This window comes from Pantherophis guttatus, chromosome 1, assembly GCF_059756535.1.
Source record: "Pantherophis guttatus breed Tessera chromosome 1, ASM5975653v1, whole genome shotgun sequence".
Classification (NCBI taxonomy): domain Eukaryota; kingdom Metazoa; phylum Chordata; class Lepidosauria; order Squamata; family Colubridae; genus Pantherophis; species Pantherophis guttatus.
In genome coordinates this window covers 310,558,143-310,581,942 of record NC_142063.1, presented here as the reverse complement: position 1 = coordinate 310,581,942, position 23,800 = coordinate 310,558,143, and the positions used below count along the sequence as shown (strand labels likewise).

At 37.5% G+C, this 23,800-nt stretch overlaps 1 protein-coding gene across 28 annotated transcripts in view; it reads left to right on the top strand.

The window, feature by feature from the left end:
- The window catches only part of NRXN1 (neurexin 1), a 927,325-nt gene that overhangs the window by 744,255 nt on the left and 159,270 nt on the right, over window positions 1-23,800 (top strand). The window lies entirely within an intron of this gene.

The following is a 23,800-nucleotide window of genomic DNA, read 5'->3' as shown; positions in this document are numbered from 1 at the left end:
TTCAGAAAATTATTATTTGCTTAGTAAACCATAGTTTAAACAAATCATGGTTTAATGTAGCATACACAGTGGTTCATGATGGGAACAAAATAAAAAAATTAAATGATGAATTATTTTTAAGTAATGTGATAACTGAGAATAGATGATCACTGGACTCCCTAACTTCTTTCAGGTATGCAAAATAATGAAGTAAACAATGTTGCTGTGTAACATTTCTCCCAGTTAGCTCATTTTCTGATGGAATAATTTTTCAAACCTTCTTAGGAATTACCAAGAATTGAATTTACTGCTAAGGATGCAGAGCTCATGGTACACCACTGTATTATTTCTATTCCTCAGTATATAAACAGTTATATTTTCTCAAGGTATCTTTCAGCACAGAATACAAAGAAAAAAAGTTATTTTTTATTGCTGTGGAAAATCTTATTTATAATTAGGATAGTATTTATTTTTAAGTAGGATAATCATGGAGAAATATATAGGGGACAGCCAAGAATGTTATCACAGAAGATTTTTTTTAGGAACAGTAAAACTTACCATCGTTATCTTCAGCAGGAACAGCATCATAAGGACTCTTCAGTGCTTTAGATTTGATTCCAATAAGGTGCTTCAGAGCCTGCTAGGGAAAATATGTAGCACCAGTCTAGAACCCCTTAAAGCAGCTGTTTTTCTGATAGTTGGAAATAGACACTGCTGCTTAAGAGTTGTAGACCCTCTTTGAATTAAATTCAGATCTTTAAGCATCCCTAAATGCCATCAAGTTTTGGAATTACTAAGCAAAAGACTGGAAACCATAGAACCAAGCGGTTCTGTGATGGGGTTAAGAGAAAATTTCAAGGCTGACATTGCTGTACTGGCACAATGACCTTGCAGTGAAGCACAGTTCCCTTGGTTCTACAGCACATGCTTGAGAATGCACTGTCATTCTCAGTATTTAAGGAAAGATCTGCATCAGATTGGCAAATAGAGACACACGTAAAATATTTGTTCTCTCCAAACAATCTCATAATGAAATACTAGTGACCACCTGAGCACTTTGGAAGGGTGAGACAAAGGGGGCATATATGAAGAGGATCCCATTTAAAGTATATTTCAGTAAATCAGATTCATTGATCACTTGCATTCAAGACAAGATGTCTAACAGCAAGCAATACAAGAAATGCAAGTAATCAATTTATTTTAAATATTCTTCTCCCCTTTTTTAATAGGGCCATTGGTTTCAACTAAAGAGAAAAGAATAAAAAATAATTACAGGTAGTCTTTGACTTACAACTATTTGTTTAGTGACCATTCAAAGTTACAACAGCACTGAAAAATGTGACTTAGGATGGTTTTTCATGCTTACGATCATTGCAGCATCCCCATGAGTATGTGATCAAAATTCAGACGCTTGGCAACTGTATGGATTTATGACTGTTGCAGTGTCCCGAAGTCACTGAGATCACTTTTTGCGATGCTCTGACAAGCAAAGTCAGTGGGGAAACTAGATTCACTTAACAGCTGTGTTACTAAACTGACAACTGCAGGGATTCACTTAACAATTATGGCAAGAAAAGTTAAACGATTGTTAGTTTTCTTAGTAAAAGAAAGGCTGTAAAATGGGGTCAGACTCATGTTAACAACTATCTTGCTTAGCAATGGAAATTTTGGGGTCATAAGGTGAGGACTACCTGTATACTGACATGATACAGTGAGAAGGAAGTCTGGGGAAGAAAGATTCAAATGAGCATTCTGCCTTCAGTCTTTCAGAAATTGCAAAAGGAAACGAGCATAGATGCTTAAATAGGTTAGGGTTTTTAAAGTTAGATGCAGCAAGCAACCCTTTTTGTTTGTTTTTAAAATCGTTTTTTTTTCAAATGTGTATCACTGTCAGGCTATAGATATAAATTATAGCTAAAATAACTGAATTTATTTCATGAAATCTTTTGTGCATTAGGCGACTAAAAGAGGCTTTCCACTTTGTGGTATTTTGATACCCCATCTAGCAATAAAATACAAGATTCATTTTTGTTGTTGTTGTTGTTGTTTCTAAAAAGGGCAAAAGGCTTTAGTTTCCTACCAGTTCTGTTTCGATACATCCACCGAGGCCTGACAAAAGTATTCTATAGATTGTTCTGCAATGATCCCTTTTCAACCTTCTATTTAAAGAAGCATTTTTCCTCAAGCAATAAGAATTAAAAAACTTCAATAACAAATGCAGAAAAGTATGATGCTGCTATCTTCTTGTTTACTGTACTTCCCTTGCCCTTGAGAATGTTTTGCTGGCAAAATTACTTATTTTGTCATAACCATAGAATACAGAAGAATTGCTCTCTTTTTATAAATGGATTGGGACATCTAATTGGCCACCCATTTTATGTGGAATTTCCCCTACTGTACACAATTTTGTACTCACAACTCTCTAGCGGGCACAATTTACATGCCATTTCCCTTCATACTGTATATGCAAGAACTCATAAAAGTGAAGTAGCTAAATGGGGATAAAGACCCTGATCCACAGTTGAGAGCAAGATATAAAAATTAAATCATCAATTTCAAAAGTGTAGGAAAAAGTCTGATTTGAGGGTTACTTCAAATCACTGTTATTCTTCAAAACAATGTTTTGCAACAGAAATGCTCACTCGTGTAAATTCAATTTGATCCTATTAAATTATTTTTGCTACAGAGTTGCGTAACTGATGTTCAATATGTCAGGGGCATAATTTTATGTTTCAATGAACAAAGTTGTCCTTGTAAGGTTACTGACTGCCAAAAATTACGAGATGCCAGGAAAGGAACACATTTCTTACTTACTTACAGATTCTGAACTGTTAGAAAAAATGGGTGCTATATTAATACAAAGCAGTACCACTTGGGCATTTGTTTGATCATATTGGGAGATAATATATAATTTGAATGTTACTCCTGGGACCTGATATTCCCAACCTCCATCTCCTCGCTGGCAAATTACCTTATAGGAGTTATAAACACCTTTTGCCACAGCTGAATTATAGCTGATTTTAGCAAATGTCTGCATTTGTGTAGGTTAAATTTATATCAGTAGGTGTCTTTGTGAGCAAGGGTACATTATAGACCCACTACTCATTTTTCTTTTTATCTTTTTTAAAAAACTTACTTGATTTCCTCAAATAGGTGAACTGGGAGTTGGTGGCAGAATAATTCCATGCTATAGAGATACAGCTAGTAGAAACCTTTCCCTTGTTTGTTCAAGGTGCAAATATATCATTTATGGCAGGGGTCATCAACCTTTTGGACCTCAGGGACCACTAAATTCATAATTTTAAATCCCACGGACCACTAATATGATCTGCTTAATGACCGGCTGGGTGGGCGTGGCTAGGTGGTCATGTGACTGGGTGGGCATGGCCAACTCGATGTCACTCACATCAAGGGGTGCCTCGTCAGTCTCTACTCATCCCTCCCCTCCCAGCCACTCCTCTGACCGAGAAGGAGGCTTAGTAGAAGCACCTCACTGAGGACTACGAGCATAGATTTTCCAAGCAGAGGGAAGACCTGTGGGAGTGCAAGGCCAGGTACCGGCACCTGAAGGTTCAGCGGGCTGAGATGGTCAACCAGTTCCAAGCCATGATGCAGTCCCACTGGAATGAGGCCCTCCGGCTCTTCGCCACCAGTGGCACTTCCCTCCAGCCTTTGCCCAAAGCCCCACACCAGGAGGCTGAAGCAGACCCGAAATTGGAATTTCTGCCCCCCTCCAACCCACACAAAGTCCCCAAAGGGGGAGACTCTCTGCAGCAACACAAACGTTTATTGCACATATCTGTCCCAAGAGCCGTAGTTTGAGGTACCCTGATTTAGTGCAGTATAAAAAATGCAAATAATTTTTCTGTGGACCACCAAAATTTTCTCGTGGACCACCAGTGATCCATGGACCACCAATTGGTGACCACTGACTTATGGTATTGTACAAATGTTTTGCTACATAGTTCACTGGCAGAGCATCTAATTTGCATACAGAAAGCTCCAGACTTATTTCCTGTCTGCTTCAGTTTCAAGGCCTCCAATTAATAGGCCTTGGAGAAACCCTTCCAGTTAGAATAGGTACTATTGGATTGCCTGATCCAGAACAGGGCTCTTTCAAACTCAGGCCTAGATTGACTTCATTTACTTTCATTGTCCTTCTCAATTGTGTAAACCCTACTTGTTGCTATCAAGGGTTGACTTAATGTCATTGACATCATCTTGGAGGCACAAGGGAATTTTCATATGTACCGAACGATTCTGCTGGAGGAAGCCCATCTTTCTTCATTGTTTGCATTATTGATCCTTAATAAAGTAAAATCCATATCTTACCCTCTTTCCCTCTCCACTCAGTTTAAAAAATATATTTTTATATTGCCCACATTGTTCGTGGATTTATTACCAATAAAGAGAGCTTATTGAGAACTTTATCTTTCTTTTGTTTGAGATTCTGGGTATTTTTCTTTATTTCCATTTCATTACCATTTGCAGAACTAAAAATGGCAAAAAGGGTGGGAAGCAAAAAATGGCTAAAAGCTAAAATAAGGGTGGGGAGCAGAGATGATGTAGAAGTCTTTTCTCCACCCTCATTTTATAATCTCCAACAGTCCCTTCTGATTGAGTATATAAATGTGTGGGCATAAAGATGAAACTTTTGTTTATTTATAATTGGTGGTGATATTTCAGTCATATGAAAATAGAACATTAGTCTCACTATCCTTAGTAATATTCCTTTTTATGGAAGCTCCTTTAAGGAGTTCCTTTTTAAGGAGGAGCCTTCCAAAGGTTAGTGAGCCTTCTTGCAGAATGGCACAAAGTGGCCTCTGTAGGGAAGCGTACCTGTCAGAAGTTGCACAAAATAAAAAGGCAAGTTGCATGCCTTCTGGTGGTTGGTTGGGAAACATGCCAAAGGACTACAGGACTGTGTCAACTTTGCCTGCACCTGGAGCCAGTTGAGGACTCCTATGGATGGCTGGGTGGCAAACTCCCCTCCATTCCCTCTGCTTGCAATCTTCCCCTCTGGCTTCCCCATTAACTTTAGGGAAGCCATCAGAGAAGATTGCAAATGATCATGAGAACAATCAAAGCTTGGATTCTTTTGATTTAGTATAAAAAGTTAAAGGTAAAGTTTCCCCCGTCCAGTCGTCTCTGACTCTAGAGGGCGGTGCTCATCTCTTGTTTTTCAGCTGAGGGAATTAGCATCCGAAGAAACTTACATGGTCATATGGCTGGCTATATGCCAAGGTGCACAAAATGCTGTTATCTTCCCACCAAAATGGTACCTATTTATCTACTCGCATTTGCATACTTTCAAGATACTAGGTTGGCAGGAACTGGAACAAGGAACGGAAGCTCATCCCATCACACAGTACTTCAGTCTTGAATTGCCACCTTCCTCATGGTCCTCATAATCTTGGTTATTAATTATATTTACTGAGGTACTATTTTGAGAAAAAAAGCAGACAACAGTGGCCCAAGCTCATCCTCTACTATGCCTTGCATACTGATAAAATATTCTTTTTTTCAGAGAGATCTGTCTTTTTCATGCCCCTTGATTGGCAATCAAAATTTGGTACTTTTAAGAAATGGATTTAGGGTTTCGATTTATTTCTAACATATATATATATATAAAATGTCTGACAGGTCTGAAAGTGATGAATAGAGATTTCATCCCACCATGGCCATTTTAACATCTTTCAACATAGGAAAAAAACCCTGATTGCAAAAATATCGCACATTTATACCTATGAATCAAAAGAAATAAATATTTGACCTCTACAGGGAGGAGTCACAAAATATGGGTGTGTCTGGCTGAAGAGGTCTAAAAAGGCCGAAATAGTGCTATCCCAGTCTCCCATAAGTCACAGAAGAAACAACATAAAATGTCTGACAGGTCTGAAAGTGATGAATAGAGATTTCATCCCACCATGGCCATTTTAACATCTTTCAACATAGGAAAAAACCCTGATTGCAAAAATATCGCACATTTATACCTATGAATCAAAAGAAATAAATATTTGACCTCTACAGGGAGGAGTCACAAAATATGGGTGTGTCTGGCTGAAGAGGTCTAAAAAGGCCGAAATAGTGCTATCCCAGTCTCCCATAAGTCACAGAAGAAACAACATAAAATGTCTGACAGGTCTGAAAGTGATGAATAGAGATTTCATCCCACCATGGCCATTTTAACATCTTTCAACATAGGAAAAAACCCTGATTGCAAAAATATCGCACATTTATACCTATGAATCAAAAGAAATAAATATTTGACCTCTACAGGGAGGAGTCACAAAATATGGGTGTGTCTGGCTGAAGAGGTCTAAAAAGGCCGAAATAGTGCTATCCCAGTCTCCCATAAGTCACAGAAGAAACAACATAAAATGTCTGACAGGTCTGAAAGTGATGAATAGAGATTTCATCCCACCATGGCCATTTTAACATCTTTCAACATAGGAAAAAACCCTGATTGCAAAAATATCGCACATTTATACCTATGAATCAAAAGAAATAAATATTTGACCTCTACAGGGAGGAGTCACAAAATATGGGTGTGTCTGGCTGAAGAGGTCTAAAAAGGCCGAAATAGTGCTATCCCAGTCTCCCATAAGTCACAGAAGAAACAACATAAAATGTCTGACAGGTCTGAAAGTGATGAATAGAGATTTCATCCCACCATGGCCATTTTAACATCTTTCAACATAGGAAAAAACCCTGATTGCAAAAATATCACACATTTATACCTATGAATCAAAAGAAATAAATATTTGACCTCTACAGGGAGGAGTCACAAAATATGGGTGTGTCTGGCTGAAGAGGTCTAAAAAGGCCGAAATAGTGCTATCCCAGTCTCCCATAAGTCACAGAAGAAACAACATAAAATGTCTGACAGGTCTGAAAGTGATGAATAGAGATTTCATCCCACCATGGCCATTTTAACATCTTTCAACATAGGAAAAAACCCTGATTGCAAAAATGGTGACATCAGGTGTGGCACTCGTGAGTGTGGGTCTGGTGTCATTCGTCGTGTTACCAGCCATTTGGAAACCCGCCCTTATTGACAAACGAGTCCCTAATACGACGAATGACACCAGACCCACACTCACGAGTGCCACACCCGATGTCACCATCACACATCCACGCAGAAAGCAGACTCAAACCCACACTGATAATGAGCCACGACCAAGGACCAGAAGCCAGACCGCAGCTGCATCATTAGCCACTTTAAACCCCTCCAATCCATACATGAAGCAGACTGACACCCACCATGAAGAGCTCGCACGGCCACAAACACGAAGCCAAACAACAACAACGCAGCTCACCAGCTCAAATCCCCCTGCAACTCAGACTAAGCTGAGCACAACCAAGCCCCCAGCCAATCAGAGCACAGCCAAGCCCCTAACCAATCAGAACACACCTCCACCCAATCAGAACACAGCCAAGTTCCCACCCAATCAGCTCACACCCCCACTAGCAGTTAAAAGGAAGAGACAGCTGCGATCTCACATTGCTCCTGGAAGCACGAAGCCGAGAACACCAGCCTGAAGATGACGAATGAGACTTCGTCGAAACGTCGCCAAGACACTTCCAATTTTACGTGGGAGAAGACCTGAATAACCAAAGACCTACATATATATATATATATATATATATATTGTGTTTTTTTTTAAAAAATAATCTTGTTTCCTTGTTGATTTTGATTTCCCCCCATGTCTTGGCATAAAATACTATGCTATATTTCTTCAGAATACAAATTAGGATCTCATTATACCTAAAGCTTAGTGATTCTGAGACGTATTATTAAAATCAGAATCCTAGCAAATGCCATTATTTATTAATAATAACTTTCCAATTTTAACTCTGCCTGCCTGCCCATCAGTAGTGCTGGGTGAATGAAGAGGCTCTTATTTAGGGATTCTTTTAGAACTCTGGTTTATACATTTATACATACATACAGTGATTCTGATCAATATCTCTCAGACTAATGAATGTAAAATTTGATTATCTTATAAATTTCATACTTCCAAAATGTTCTAGTACAGACTTAGCTTCAAAAGGGGAAAAAATTACAAGAAAAAGATTTTAAAATGTTTTATTTTGGTAGAAAATATATACTGTATTAGCATTAATTTTGACAAAGAAAGTTAAGATTCCCAAATATTTATTTAAATGCCAATGTTCAGATTTAAAAATAGCACACATTAATGTGGAAATTATGAGTGAATACATATAGGGATGAAGGTCAGAAACACATTGATTTGTAGACAGTCCCCTCACTACTGTCCTGCAACAGAGTTAAGTCACATCTTCAACTAGCAGGAGTAAGGAATTTGGATAGAAATTATCATCATCATCATTAGAGTTGGAAGGGACCTTGGAGGTCTTCTAGTCCAAGACCCTATACCATTCCAGACAAGTGACTGTCCAATCTCAAAAGTCTCCAGTGATGGAGTACCCACAACCCCTGAAGGCAACCAAGTGCATGCAATTAGAGGGTGGCAAAATGAACTGCTTACTGCCATGCAGTGAATTTAAGATAACCAGCAAGTAGGTAGCAGCTATGTGTGTCCATTAGCCACCAGATGAAAGCTAAAGGGGAGAAAGAAGGAAATTGAAAAGCCTGTGCTCCTAATGAGAGTGTCTCTCTTTCCTCTTCTCCCTTCTCTCTTTGTGTGTTTTCTTCCTTCTCCCTCCCCCCTCTCTCTGTGTCTTCTTCCTTTACTGGCAAAACAGTCAGAAGCCATATTTACCTGGTTTCTATCCATCTTTAATCTTGTTTCTCTCATTTTCCACCTAAATAATATTCTCCATAACATAGCCCTTATCAGAAAACTTACAGGTTAAAAATATTGCTTCAGAATTGAAAATAATGGTTTCAGGATCTTGCTCAGCAATCAATACTGAACCTTGTCTGCACCTACTGATTTTCTCCTGGTTATTGTATTTTTCTCCACTAGATTTTTCACGTTGGCAAAGTGCAGAAACGTTTCTATATCCAGTTTCTGGATATTTTCTCAAAAGTAAAAGGGAACAATGAATGTCATTTTGCACATAAATAGATAATGTCTGTTTCAGACCAAAAAGTTCGATAATATTGCTGTTCTTTCATTTTTATCCTCTCATTAATCCTGTGAGGTAATTTAAACTGAGATTTAATCCTGAAGCAGCCATAGAACTTCAATTATGAGTGGGGATCTGAATCAGGGTCAGTAGCTGCAGTTCTTCCAGTACTCTGAATATGGTTTGTGAATAAATGTGAATAAATTCTGCATATGTTTCACTTCCTGAACTATCTTAGTTGAATAGTAATTTTATCTGCTGGTACTATGCTCAATTGAAAAGTATGCTCTCCGTCACTTAGGCTGGTGACTGTATGGCAAATTCAGGATAGGCAGTGATGGCACTGTCAGAAATACTTATATGCTTAAAAAAAATATGCATTTTCTATTTGGCAAATGTGCCGATGCTGCATGTTCTTACCTTTTCTTCCTATAGTATTTTTACTTTGGAGATCAGAATATAATTCCCAAAATAAAATTTAATGGCCTCTTTGATTTCTCTATGAGAAATGGTCATGTTGGCTAAGTCAAAGAACATGTATCTAATAGGCCCATTGTAAAATCTTTATCATTTTAATTAAAAAGCAAAAAAACAAGCAAAATTTGTGGTAGAAGCCACAAAATTGACACAGCTGGGGTTGAGAACTTGTTACATCCTGGTTACAAATGAGAGGTTTAATACCAAGCAAACATTCCATTCTCTATTGGTTGGAAGAGAAATTGAGGGGAACTTTTCATTAACATTCTCCTAGTACACGGCATTCTTTATCAGTTTCCCCATCTCTCTTTAATCAGAATTAATTAATTAATTAATTAATTAATTAATTAATTTTTCATATTTCTTAACCATCCATCATTCTTAGAGCCTGGTTCCTTGTCCAATATCAATCATGCTCCACAGTGACTAAAAATAATTCTAGAGCATGTGAAAGGAGGAATAGCCATCTCAAAAATGTTAGAAAATATTTCAGTATATTCCTTTCTTGAGAAGAAAGAGTGGAGTTGAGAAATGCTATATATTTGGCTGAGTGCTATTGAGCATGAAATTCAAATATATTTTACATTTTCCTTTGGAAAGTCAATCTTTCAGACCATTTGGAAAATAAACATTTTGAATTCCATTCTCCATCCACCTTTGCTTCCTTGCTTGCAGTTCTAACATTACTGGAATTTTAATATGAGTCACCTTACATGGAACATGGGCGGCATAAGAATGTAATAAACATAAATAAATAAATAAATATTTAGCTTTAAATCTATTTTAAGAATAAAAGTGTTTTCTGAATATCTATTTTAAGAGAAATTATATTGTGTTCTTGGATTTGATTTTAGAAATTGGACTATTGTTGATTCAGTTCTAAAATAAAATCCCTGTCATTTGGGAGAATAGGAAGAGAATAGGAAGTTGTAAGTGGTAGACTTACTTCTTCCTGTCATAATTAGGGTGATATGCATTTTGGGCTTTGTCCTCAATTTTTCACTCCCCTGCCTAGAGGCACAAGCTCATTATCTGCATGACACTCAGCATCAATGGTGACTATAGAACAATAAAGGAGGTGTTTAATGGAGAAGAATTTTCCTTGTCCTCAGAATATCAAAAGAATGACTTGGATAATTGTTTCCTCTTGGATTTACAAAGAGCTTGTTAAAGCTTTGAAGAACTCTGTGCGATAGGATAAAGAAGAAATGAAGAAAAATCAAATGCTACAACAATATTTGAATGAATTAAATATAAAGACTGTTAGAAGGAAAAAAGAAACAATATAAAGTTGGTTTATTTGATCAAGATTGAAATAGATATGTTGTTATCTCTAATAATCCTAAATGAACATTTGCTGACCAGGACTGAACAATAAGGCTTTAAAGATTTGTTTAAAGATATTTGAAAAGATGAGCTATGAGAAGATGTCCTTTGTTGTACTTTAGGAGAAGGTGATAAGTTACTAAAATTGTATATTCTTGAAGAGAGAAGTCACATCTATATCTTTTTCTTACTATTTACTATATTCTTTCTATTCTATTCTATTCTATTCTATTTTTTCTTTCTTTTCTGTACTTTATATTTTTATTCCTTTTAATTTGTATTAGCTCTTAGCATTTTAATCTAAACTTTAAAAAAAAAGAATACCAGTAGTACAACGTAGGCACAATGGACATAAACTGGTTTGGCTTTCACAGAAGTAGTAAATGTGTATTACCAGATTGTAATTGAGATTGAAATATATCTGAAATCTCTCCCTCCCTCCCTCCCTCCCTCCCCACTCTCTCTCACACATACATACCACACACACACACACTTTGGTGAAGAAAGCAATCATTTATGGCAAGAGTTAAGGAAGAAGTATAAAAATCTAATAAATAAATAAATAAATAAATAAAGTCTGCTCCTTGATTTTCCATTTCTTGTTCTGATAGCTGCATGTGTTTCTTTTTTGTACTGAAGAGCACAATTATAATATAACCCCATATCTGTTACCTTGTAATGCTATGGACTTGAAAGCTTTTTCATCTATCGAAGTCTAGGTTTAAATAGAGTGTTGGAAAATAATTGCTTTAGAAAGGGCATGTGCAACATTGGCCACAACACTTGAAAAGTTGTTTCCTTTTCAGACAGTCTCACTTTGACACATTTGAGAAATTGGATTATTATTTCCTTCTTTTATTTGCCTGAGGTTAATCAATATTTGATATCCCAATCTATTACTGGATTTTAGCAGTAGCCCTAACTAGGAAGGGAGTAGAAGCAAAACACATCAACAATCTTTTCTTCTTGTTTTTGCCTGCTTTCAGTTGGATTTGCAGCCCAGACAATTTTTATTTGATCATTCAGTCTGCTTTGTTCTGGGGTATTTATGTATTTATTTATTTTTACCTTCCCTGCTGTAAAGCATGATCAAAAATACCTGGTTTTTATGCTGATGGGTTGGCACTCATAGCTCACTGGAATGCACAGGGAAATTGTCAAGTAGTTTGTTTGACTTTGACAAGATTTGAAGAAAAGAGAAATGTATCCATGTACAATTGTTGTCAATTTACTACCATTCATTCAATGATAATTCAAATTTACAGTGATGCTGAACAAAGGAACTGGTTCCTGAAATTATGGCTATAGTAGCATACCACGGCCATGTGATAACAATTTGAGCGGTTGGCTGTCCACCCACACTTACAGCCACACAGACGCTTAAGCTTCACCCACCCACCTATCTCTCCCTCATCTGTGCCTTTTTTGATCCTCTGCACTTTATTGTTCCTGCCACCCTAACTGACCTTTGATATCTTCTTGCTCCTGCAATTGACCACAGATGTCTAACCTGGTCCTTTGTGAGGCAGCTATTGGCCACATGAGTCTTTCTTCTCTAGTCGTGCATGGTGGTTTCCTTGTGAGAGTTGGAGAAGATGACCTCACATAGCTAACAACTTCCTTATGAAGGCCAGGGTGGCACATCTCATTATCAGCAGAAGTAAGACACCAGCTGGGATGGTTGGTTGCAACTCAGCAGGGACCTAAGAGTACAAGATGGCAAGGGTGGGTGCAGCTGACACTGGGCTGGTGTGACATCTGGAGTAACTGAGGTTTCCCAGGCTAGCTCCAGCTTTACACTGTGTTGATGGAGTGACTGGGACTTCCTGGGGCACTGCTACTTTGCGTCATGCTGCTGTGGCTTCTTGGGGTACAGTGGCTTTGCACTGCTGGCCTGGCCTGCGGCAACTGAGAGTTCAAGGAGCCATGGCATGCTAAGAAGCCCCTGAATTGCAGTATGGCAAGCAAGATGTCCCACATGGTAGAATGCAGAGTGACCAAAAGGGCAGAAATGGAGTGGGGAGGTAAAGGTGAACAGGGGGACTTACATTACTGAGGCTTGGGGTTGGGCTCAGAATGGCTTGGATTGGGCTGGATCCTCAAGTAACAAGCAGTGGAATTTGGTGACCTACCTCAACAGGAAGTGTTAGGATTGCCATTGCTAAGCAATGCGGTCATGTAACATTCTGCTTTATGACTGCATCACTTTTTGATAGAAATTCTGGTGACAGTTGTGGTCATAAGTTAAGAACAATCTGAATAGGCAGAAACATGCTCTTATTATGTCTCAAGTATATCTTGTCACTGTTGTATTTAACAAGTTCTAAAGTAAAACCAGCAGGAGAGAAGAGGTGGAGTGTCAGTGTCAAATGCCAAATATGGCCTAATTTTAGGAATGTCAGTAAAGAGCATAAACTTCTCTGCTTTCTGAAGTCAGAAAGTTTCTTATTTCCACCATCCATATGAAATAGTCCTGCATAGTTTATGCCTCATGGGATCAAAAGCAACCTTCTCATTATATACTGTGAACTGCCAGATGCCTAACAAGGCAATTGTCTTGTAGTTCTGTATCGGGCAGGTTGCAGAACAATGGATGTTTCCTGCTCCCAGGGGTAGCCAGGTCTATTTCATATATGACTCCTGTTGCAAGTCTATTGCAAATACCTATTGGTATTTTAAATTAAGCAGCATTGAAAGTGGACTTTCTTGCAACTGGGAAAAATTCCATACTTCTTTGAGCAACGTCTTTTACAGTAGCAAAAATGGAGGTGAATTTGACAAAATACATTAAGTATGGGGAGATCTTACTAATGGCAGTGACCGTAATATAATTTTATCTCTACCAATTTCACTTTCCTTCTGTGCAATGTTGCAGCAAAAGAGGTTTCAGATGCAGAAAAGAAAAGAAAAAAAAAACTGGTTTCTCCGACTATTTAACTATAAATTTTCCTTGAGGCTTCTTTTGGAAGGATTCTTACTTACATATATTATTTTGCAGTCATCTTTAATGTCATTTCTAAGAAAACTGGGTGCACCATTGATAAGCTCGCTTTTTTTCCCTATCCAAATTACAGTTGCCTATGGAGAAACATTAATGTTAATGATTTATCAAGGCCCAAATTGCAATTTAGTAATTCATGCAAACCATCAGTGTCGGCAGAATGATGTTATGACCTGCTATACCCTGGACCCATGGCAATATCCACAGAGTTTATTTTCTTTCGCTGAGGGCAAAAAAAAAAAAACAGTGCTCATATACTCCATAATAATATTGATCAGTGCTCATATAAATCTGAGATAATTGGCAGGATTCCTCAGCTATATTGTATTTCAAATTTCTATCTCTGGCTTTTTTCTTTTTTTCTCCAAAATTTGGAACTTAAATTTTCAATTTCATTAGAGATGTAGTTTAGAGTCCATGCCTGAACCAACCAAGAAGGTAGCTGAAGTGTGATGTTTCGCATTTCAGTCATAAAGAAATAAGAAATGGGCAGTTTCCTAATCAAATGGCAAAGGTTTACATTGAGTATTCAAAGGGTAGGAGGTGAGACTTAAGAATTAATTAAGATCAAACCACTACACTTGTTAAAACTCAAGTCCCTTTATTGAAATCCATTATTCCCATTTAACAACTTCAGATCTGGATTTTTTTTCTATGTGTGTGTATAATCACTTTGGATTAGAAGTGCTGCCTCAAAACACTGCCTTGGAGCAGCTTGATGCAATGTTTTGAAACATGATGCCAGGTGCAGTTCATCAGATCTTCATGGATCACCAGGTAGTTTATAGCCACCCTCATTTCACTTACCTTATTTCTACAGATTGCATGTTCCTGACCTATATGTGAATTAGAATTCAATTCAACATCTACACTTTTCTGTATTTATTACTATTTGCAATGTATGTGTACCTGTTTATTTAAAATGTGTTTAAAATATGTATTTTAAAGACAAAGAAAAATCTTTTGAGCATTCTTTTTATACCATTTAGTTTACCAATGTGGAAATGGGAAAAATTAGTCTGGAAAAGAAGAAACCAAATCTGATAAATCTGCAGGGTCCAAGATAACAGAATAGCAGAATAACAGAGTTGGAAGGGAACCTGGAGGTCTTCTAGTCCAGCCCCGTGCTCAAGCAGGAGACCTTATACCATTCCAGACAAGTAGCTGTCCAGTCTCTTCTTAAAAACCTCCAGTGATGGAGCACCCACAGTTTCTAAAAGCAAGCTATTCCACTGGTTAATTGTTCTCAATGTTAGGAAAGTTCTTCTTAGTTCTAGGTTGCATCTCTCCTTGATTAGTTTCCATCCATTGTTTCTTGTCTTTCCTTCTGGTGCTTTGGAAAATAGGTTGATCCCCTCTTCTTTGTGGCAGCTCTCAAATATTGGACACTGCTATCATGTCGCCCCGTCCTTCTTTTCACTAGACAAACCCAATTCCTTCAACCGTTCTTCATGTTTTAGATTCCAGCCTCCTAATCATCTTTGTTGCCATTTTCTGCACTCTTTCCAGAGTCTCTGTATCTTTTGTATAATATAGCAACCAAAACCAGATGTAGTATTCTAAGTGTGGTGTTACTAAGACTTTATAGAACGGTACTAATACTTCACCTGATCTTGATGTTATCCGTCTGTTAATACAACCTAGGATTGTGTTGGCTTTTTCTGGCTGCTGCCACAAACTATTGGCTCATATTTAAATGCTTGTTCACTAGGACTCTAAGATCCTTCACAAAGATACCACTATTGAACAAGCTCCCATCTATTCTATATCTGTACATTTGTTTTTTTGTTTTTCTTGCCTAAATGTAGAACCTTACTTTTTTCACCATTGAACTTTATTTTGTTAGATAGGGCCCAGTGTTCAAGTCTGTTGAGACCTTCTGTATCTTGAGTCTATCTCCTGAAGTGTTGCCTATTCCTGCCAGTTTGGTGTTGTCTACAAATTTGATAAATACCCCTTCTATTTCCCATATATGCCTATATATGTCTGTGTACATACTACACTGAGTAGAGGTTTAGACAAAATGGCATCCATTGTTCCTTGCTTGATTTTATAAAGCTACTAATTGTCCACATCATATTTCAGTTAAAATTGTAAATTCTGGAACTGATATTTAGAGTGGGCTTTATTAAGACCTCAAAATTTTCAAGACTGTCTTATAATAATTGTGATATTTATGATAAACTCCTGGGATCCAAATATCTTTAGTATTAGATAATCTAAAAATAGCCCTAGCATTGGGCTAGTTCATTGCCTCAAGCAGCAGACATCAGCAGTTCTTTTTTTTTAAATCCCAATTTTCATGGGAAAAGATTTGGTTCATAAACTGTCTAAATAATTCATTTATTACATGAGAAAGAAGATATTATAGGAGGGCCATTAACTGTCTCAAATCAGTGGCTATGATCATTCAGAGCCATAAAAAGCACATTTGAAGCACTTCATCCGTTTTCCAGGCAGAGATCCCATTATAAAAGAAAAAGAGTAATAATGCAATGTAATAATTGTAAAGATATAAAAGGGTTTACTACTTGAGTGATAGAATCAGTATTTTTCTTGTCACCAGTGTTTATTTCTGTCTGTTTAATGCCTTTTAAATGTGTGAAATATTCCTTATTTCAGTATCTTTTGCTGTGATTTATATCTGCATTACAATCACACTGTTTAAATGTCACTAAATGTAGGATAAATTTGAATTCACAAGACTGCATGGAAGGCATGTTTTCTATGGTTATGTGCAAAAGAAAATCATAGGTGAATGTATTTAGTGTATACATGTTAGGTAATAGAATGGAAATATTGTGTGTATCACATGTAGAGCTAGACACAAATTGCCTATTGAAATACTTTTTAAAAAATTCTGGGTTAAGACAGTTTTTCTAAATTTCTCCAGAGGAGAAATTCTCTGATAATTTCTCATAGGAAGATATCCACTTATCAGTAGCAGTATCTTCATCATTTCTGAGGTTGCTTAAAGTGTCTTCACTCATGATTTAAGGGCAATATGGGAGAACTCCTGGGTTTTACATAACTGAAGAGCTAACTATGGAGTGAAAACCAGAGTATTGGAATAACAACCAGTGGGAAAATATAGGATTCTCTTTTCTCTAGAGGAGGTGATGATGAATATGATAATGATTGATGGTGATGATGATGATGATGATGATGATGATGATGATGATGATGATGATGATGAATGTACAACATAGAGTATAAATGAAAGGGATATGAATGTGACCCATACTTAGTGTGAGTAGTTACCTATGGCCAGAGTTACAGCAAGAACTTAGCAGTTCTGGAATTGAACTATTGCATTTTCTCACAGTCAAGAAGGAGCTAGAGAGCTCACAGTTATGTCCTCAATGAACTCAAATGACATCCTTAACAGCAACTTTCAGAGAAAACTGCTTCCTTGAATTAGGACTTCCATAGATACAGTAGGTTCCTCATTAGAAGTGCTAACCTGGAAGTTAGTCAGAAAGGAATGCTATTCCTAGCTCCCAAATATTACACAATTCTACTGAACTGATTGTTAATGTTAAATCTGCAGGGAAACATATTCAGGGACATTTTCACAGTGAAAGCACAGATCTTGCTGAATTGCTGTTTGCAGGGGGAAGAAAAGGTCCACTACTAATTTCTACAGTCCTTGGCCTATCTTGTCCTTTTTCTTCCTTCTAAGTAAATGAGCTGTGGCAGCAGAAAAGACAAGGCATATTTGCCTTCAATTACCTTTCCTTTTCATGTTTTGCCAAAGGGAGCTTAATATACTGTTTTAAAATATGGACTTTTTGTGTTTTCTTAGAAACTATTTTGCTCATCATTTTACCCTTTTAATGCATCTGTCATTAAAAATTCCAAAGGACATAAACAAATGCATCTATCATTGGTGTTATCACATTGGTGCTAACTCACAGCAACTATAGAGGTAGATTTTCTGTATGAAAACTGTCCCTAACCTTGTCTTTCGGGTCTTCAAGGGTGCACTCATATTCCTGTAACTGAGTCCATCTACTTTGCTGCTCTTCATTCTCATCTTCTCTTTCCTTCAACCTTCCCTAGAGAACTTGGTTGCATAATGTAGAGTAAAAGAACCCATTTCTTTCATATTACTTTCAGTTATGCCTCTCCAAGCCAGAAGACAAATAAGTAGGCAGGCACAAATTGTACTTCCACTTCTGTGATGGTTTTCTTTATGTTCCTTTTTTAAAAATCATTTTCTTAGCCATTTTTTTTTTTATCTCTAGGCACTGCTTCCTTACCTACTTAGCAATATCATGCAACACATTTGGCTCTTTTCTTTTAACCTGCCTGCCAGGCACAAAGCAACTAGGGTGCTCATTACTGATCCTTCTGCTTGGACATATGAATAGCCCCTGGCTGCATATAAAAAGGGGATGGTGTTTCTTAACTATATGAATAACATTAAAACAAGGCACAACAATATCCCTAGGGTATCTTGTGGCAAGCTGAAATTTCATCAAAATGATAAAAAAGTACTTTGTGACTTGCACATAACATTGTAACACAAGTACAAAAAGAGTGGTGTTTGTACTTCACAATGCACGTTTTGTTATTTGCCATCCTTGGAACACGCATAGAGAATTGTGCATATCAAAGCTACAGTATATAAAATATTCCAATATAATTTCTACATCTTAAATAAATCCTAGAAATTTAGTATCTTATGCTTTACTTAGTATCAATAAGGCACCAGAACTTACATAGAGCATATTAATACATACCAAACTCTACAAACCACTCTAAATCAACATTGTTTTGGAAATCTGTGCCTTTACAACATAAACAGTATTAGCAACACGTGTATGAGGAACCAAATGTGTACATACATAAAACTTTGCATTAATATTTGCCACATAAAGAACTACATATATAAAATCCACCTTCCATGTTAATTCCTTCTTAGTTAATTAAGATCAAATGGTTGTAACTTAAACAGGCAGACAGGTAGAACACTTCCACACGTGACCAAGTACTTAAATGCAGTTTTGTCTTCAACACTTCACTCTCTGGATCCAAACCTTCCTTGCAGCAAAGACACACTTTGTATTGATTAGATTTGGGGGGGGGGGAGTTTGGAAAAAGGCTTATCAAAGCACAACTCGCCAAACAGTAGGCCAGTTGCAGGTCAGAACTTTCAAAATAGGCAAGTCCCCCCACCCTCCTCCAAAATAAGGAGATTCGAAATGATCATTCTGTAATTGGAATGTTTTAAAGTCAAACCCTTTTACATTTTCTTGATTAGAAGAAAAAATAGCAGTGATACATTTGATCAGTACATCCCATCTGGCCATCTACTTTAGACTTGTTTTTCATGTATTTTTACATAACAAGTATATTTTGGGCTACTTGGATTTTCTCACCAAAAGGGAAGATATTCTCCTTTGTTCTTAATATTGAAGGAACATAATAGAGTTCCAGGCCCTCTTCGGTTCATTAAAGTAGCATTTCTGTAATTAAAAGTAATTTTGGATCACATTCCAGAAGGAAAGTACCAAAACAGAATACTGCTTCCTGGATCCTACCTCTACTTGTACTGTTTTTTACATGCAAATTTTAATGAGATTTCCATATAATGGTAACTCTGTTGTTACCCTAAACCAAAACTGAATGGCTTTAAATGATAACTGAACTATCAGTTGTAGAACTTCTTACAGTCTTTCAATGATAGTTCTTGACTAGATAACTAAATCTCTTTTAAAACACATTACAAAGAGAGAGCTTTGATGTTAAACAATCTTGATATTGAATTGTATTATAAATTCTAATATAATCTGACTACAGAAGCAGTGGCAATATTAACATAATTTTTTGTTGAGGGTTTTTAAAGTTCTCTTCTTTTTTTTTTGAATTTTTTGAATTTTTATTTCTTATACACATATTGTAAATGTACATTCTCTTATCCATAATTAATCATACATATATATATATATTCTAAAGAAAGCATAAAAAATAAGATGTTTTAATTACATTTGGGGTTGCTCTTCTCTTCAAAGTTTAATACAACACTTTACAATAAAATGTGGTACCACTCACATTTTAGCCTAAAATTTTAGCCTTGGGAGAGCCCAACACAAGTGAAAATCCTAGTCCTTGTGAATTTTGAATCCCTGATTTCAGTTAGGGTGGGCTCCTGTGCAAAGATGGGGTAGGCAGGATGGCAAAATAACATCTATTCAAAGGTAGCAGGTTCTGTTGTAACTTGCTGCACATTAAGACATTCAAAACAGTGGTGGGTTTCAAAAAAATTTGCTACCGGTTTGGTGGGTGTGGCTAGGTGGGGGAACATGTGACTGAGTGGGTATGGCCAAATTGACGTCACTCATGCCCATGTCCACTCAGTCACATGACTCCCCCACCTAGCCACACCCATAGGAAAAGGTAGGAAATTTTTTGGAATTTCCACCTATCTACCCCTGCCCTCCCTTTGCCAGTTTCTCCCATTTCCCCTCCTTTAGTGGCCCCGGCCCTAGCCCTGCTTCCTCCCCCACCACTGCCTCTTTGTTCGGGTTGCTTAACTTCCACAGCGGATGGCCCAGAGTCCAGAAGGCAAGCTGACCAGAGTTTTCAGCAGCCCCCAGCCAGGCGCCACTGCTGGAAAGTGGCTGGCAAAGAAGCCTCCCAGGCCGCAGGCCACCCAAAAATACCGGAGGAAAAAGCTGCTGCCATCGCCGCCATGTTCTTCATGCATGTGCATCCTATTGGACTTGCAGGTCCAATGAGATGCATGTGTACAGAACATGGCAGCAATGAACATGGTGGGCAGTGTGAGTGAGCAGTGACCAGGGGTGTGGCCAGGTTAAGGGGCATGGCCAGCTGGCCATCACTACCGGTTTAGCAACCTTGGTCAAATTTCCGCCAATGGTTCAACTGAACCGGTGCGAACCGGCTGAATACCACCTCTGATTCAAAAACATCCTCTAAAATTCTCAACTTTCCTAAAGAAATATTTGGGTTAAAATTTACTTCTGAAACATACATTTATCTGATCTCATACAGGCTGTGAAAGAGCCCTCCACTTGATAATGCTTTGAGCACTGAGAATTGAGGTAATGTTTTGTCTCACAGTGTCAATTAAAGGGAATATATCAGGGGTGCTATTCAGCAGGTTCTGAAAGGTTCTGGAGAACCGGTAGCTGTTCTGACATAGGTTTCCTCAGTCAGTAAAACACACAAGTAGTCCCAAAAACCTCTTTTATTGCAACAGCTGTGAATTATGTTCATTCACAGATGAGTCCCAAATAGTTGTAAAGAATCTTTCGGGATAAGGCTGATAATCACCCATCTTTATCTCCTGCTAAAGATCTAATTGGCAAAGCCACACAGAATCCAGAATCAAACAGAGCTTCAGACTTTAAACTGAACAGAATTAACAATGTTGCTTCCTGCAAAGGCCCACATGCCTTTGCTCCTCTTTTAAGTTTTATGGGAGGGTCCAATCATCTCCAAGCCCTACTCCCGAGCTGTCCCTTTTGTTTTAACTGTTCTTGCCTTCTGGCAGCTCTGCGCATGTGCACACTGGGAACAGACTTCCCCTGTTCCTGTGCCTCCCTGAGGTCTGACTCTGGAGGCTCCGGAGGCAGCATGTACTTCCCAGATGGCCCTTTCTCTGCCTCCAATGCAGAGCCCTCGTCCGAACCTTCCCCAGACTCTAGGACTGGCCATGTTCCTCCCCAACCTCTTCACAGTCCGACTCAGCTGCCACTCCACAGGCTGCCAGCGGACCACAACACTAGTGGAAATTTTGAGTAGTTCAGAGAACCGGCAAATACCACCTCTGGCTAGCCCCAGAGTGGGGTGGGAATGGAGATTTTGCAATAGCCTTCCCCCATGAGTTGGGAGAGAATAGGGATTTTGCAGTATCCTTCCCCTGGAGTGGGGTGGGAATGGAGATTTTGCAGTATCCTTCCCCTGGAGTGGGGTGGGAATGGAGATTTTGCAGTATCTTTCCCCTGCCACGCCCACCAAGCCATGCCCACAGAACCAGTAGTAAAAAAATTGAATTCCACCACTGGAATATATCCTTAAGTAACCTGGAGATACTCCCTTTTTTGGGGCATTGTAGCTGTAATACAGAAAGTTTAAAGGAGTTAGCTGTTGTCCAGACAGCTTTGGCAATTTTATTCCTACCTTTCTAGTTCAGTGCTGGAGAAGAGATAACAGAAATCAAATCATAGGAGACTTCTATTGACACTTTTATTGTATAGTCAATCAGATTATCTACATAACAGAATTATGCCATTGTGATCAGTATATAATCACTAAATGGTTAATATGGCTACAGTTCTAGCACATGCTTATAAAGGACTGACCATAGAATGGTTACATTGACATACGGTTTTGCATTGTCAGAATCATATGGTGACAAATAAATGAAAACTGGGCCAGAGAAAAAAAGTTTCCATGTTTTCTGCTCTCTTGCATTCATGTGCATTTTTTGATCTTCCTGTGATATTCAATATTATTCTTTGTGTTGCCAGGTTTTTTTTGTTTTTTGTTTTTTTGAAGTACTGAGTTCTGCCACATAAAGCATGTAAATGCATCTAGTTACTATAATTTGCATGCACCTGCTTAACTTTTTAAAGGTGTTTTGCTTCTTTTTTTTTCTGTTTATAAAATGTTATATAGGAGCAAGTGGAAGCAAGTAGGAAAGACATGGATGAATACTGAAATAAAAGAGCATCATCAAAATTGGATGGATTTCAAAAGCATTTGATTTTGGAGCAGAAAAAGTTGAATAAAGTATATGTATTTTATAGTCACATGCCTCTGGGGAAGTTCTTAAATATTTAATAATTCGTGAAAAGGGATGATTGCTTACAGTGCCAGAGCAATTACATTTTTTGTTTGTTTGTTTTACGTTTTCTGATGAATATGAATAGCAGAGTAAGAGGGTGATTAAAACACATGAATTGCACAATTTGTCACTTCAGTTGCTGAAACAGTTTAGAAGAATCCACAATCTCAAAAAATTTTGCCTTGGAATTTGTTTACCTAGAAAAAAATTGGTTGTTTTTTTTCTGTCATCTTTCCTAAACAGGTTTTAAAATGTCTTTTCTTTTAAATTATTTTTTTCCCACTCACGAAGGAAGAATGGGTGACCCCTATTACAGCCTAATATTATATATTCCAGGTCAATGAAAATTCTCATAAACACCTCAGGCTCTTTCCAGTTGTTCTCAAGTTAAACCCCGAGGCAAGGTAGTGGTTCTGAACTTAGCCTTTCTCCCTGGGGATAATTCTAGCTGTGCTCTGTGGCTGCAAGACATCTGTATATGATAAGGAAGTCTATGCAATCCACCCAACAAATCTACAGATCCTTTAAATAGTGTTATGTTTAACTAAGGGATATAGTCAAACATGCACATCCCCATCTTTGGCCTAATCTTATAATTAAGGCTGCTGGTAGGAAGCACTGACGTTGTTAATGCTTCTTTGAGGAAATTTCTCAATATAGATCTGAAATCTAGTATAAAAAGTGATACAAAATTGTATAATAAAAAAAATCAGGAGAAAAAAAAATACTAAATTCTCAAATAAGTGATTTTCTATTTGTTTTTGAACCTGGGGTCTTTTCAAACGGTGCAGCAGTTAAATTTATGTATTCAGTTATCCTACTGTTAACTATTATTATCACCACTGGTCTCCTTTTTTCTTCTCACTTTTCAGTTTGCTCCTTTCTACCCTTAGTTTTATCAGAATGATTATTCAGAAAAAGAGCATTTTGCTTGTCTTTGATGGAAACAAAAATCAATAATTGCTTTAATCTGTATTTTTTAAATGAACACAGCAAGCTATTCCATTAAGCAGTAAATTCCGAATTATGCATTCTTTTTTTCATAATAATTAAAATAGATAAGAATATTTGGAATGGATTGTTGCCTGAGAGATGTGGCAATGCTTTGAATAGATAAAACTACCTAATTGCTACTATTACTA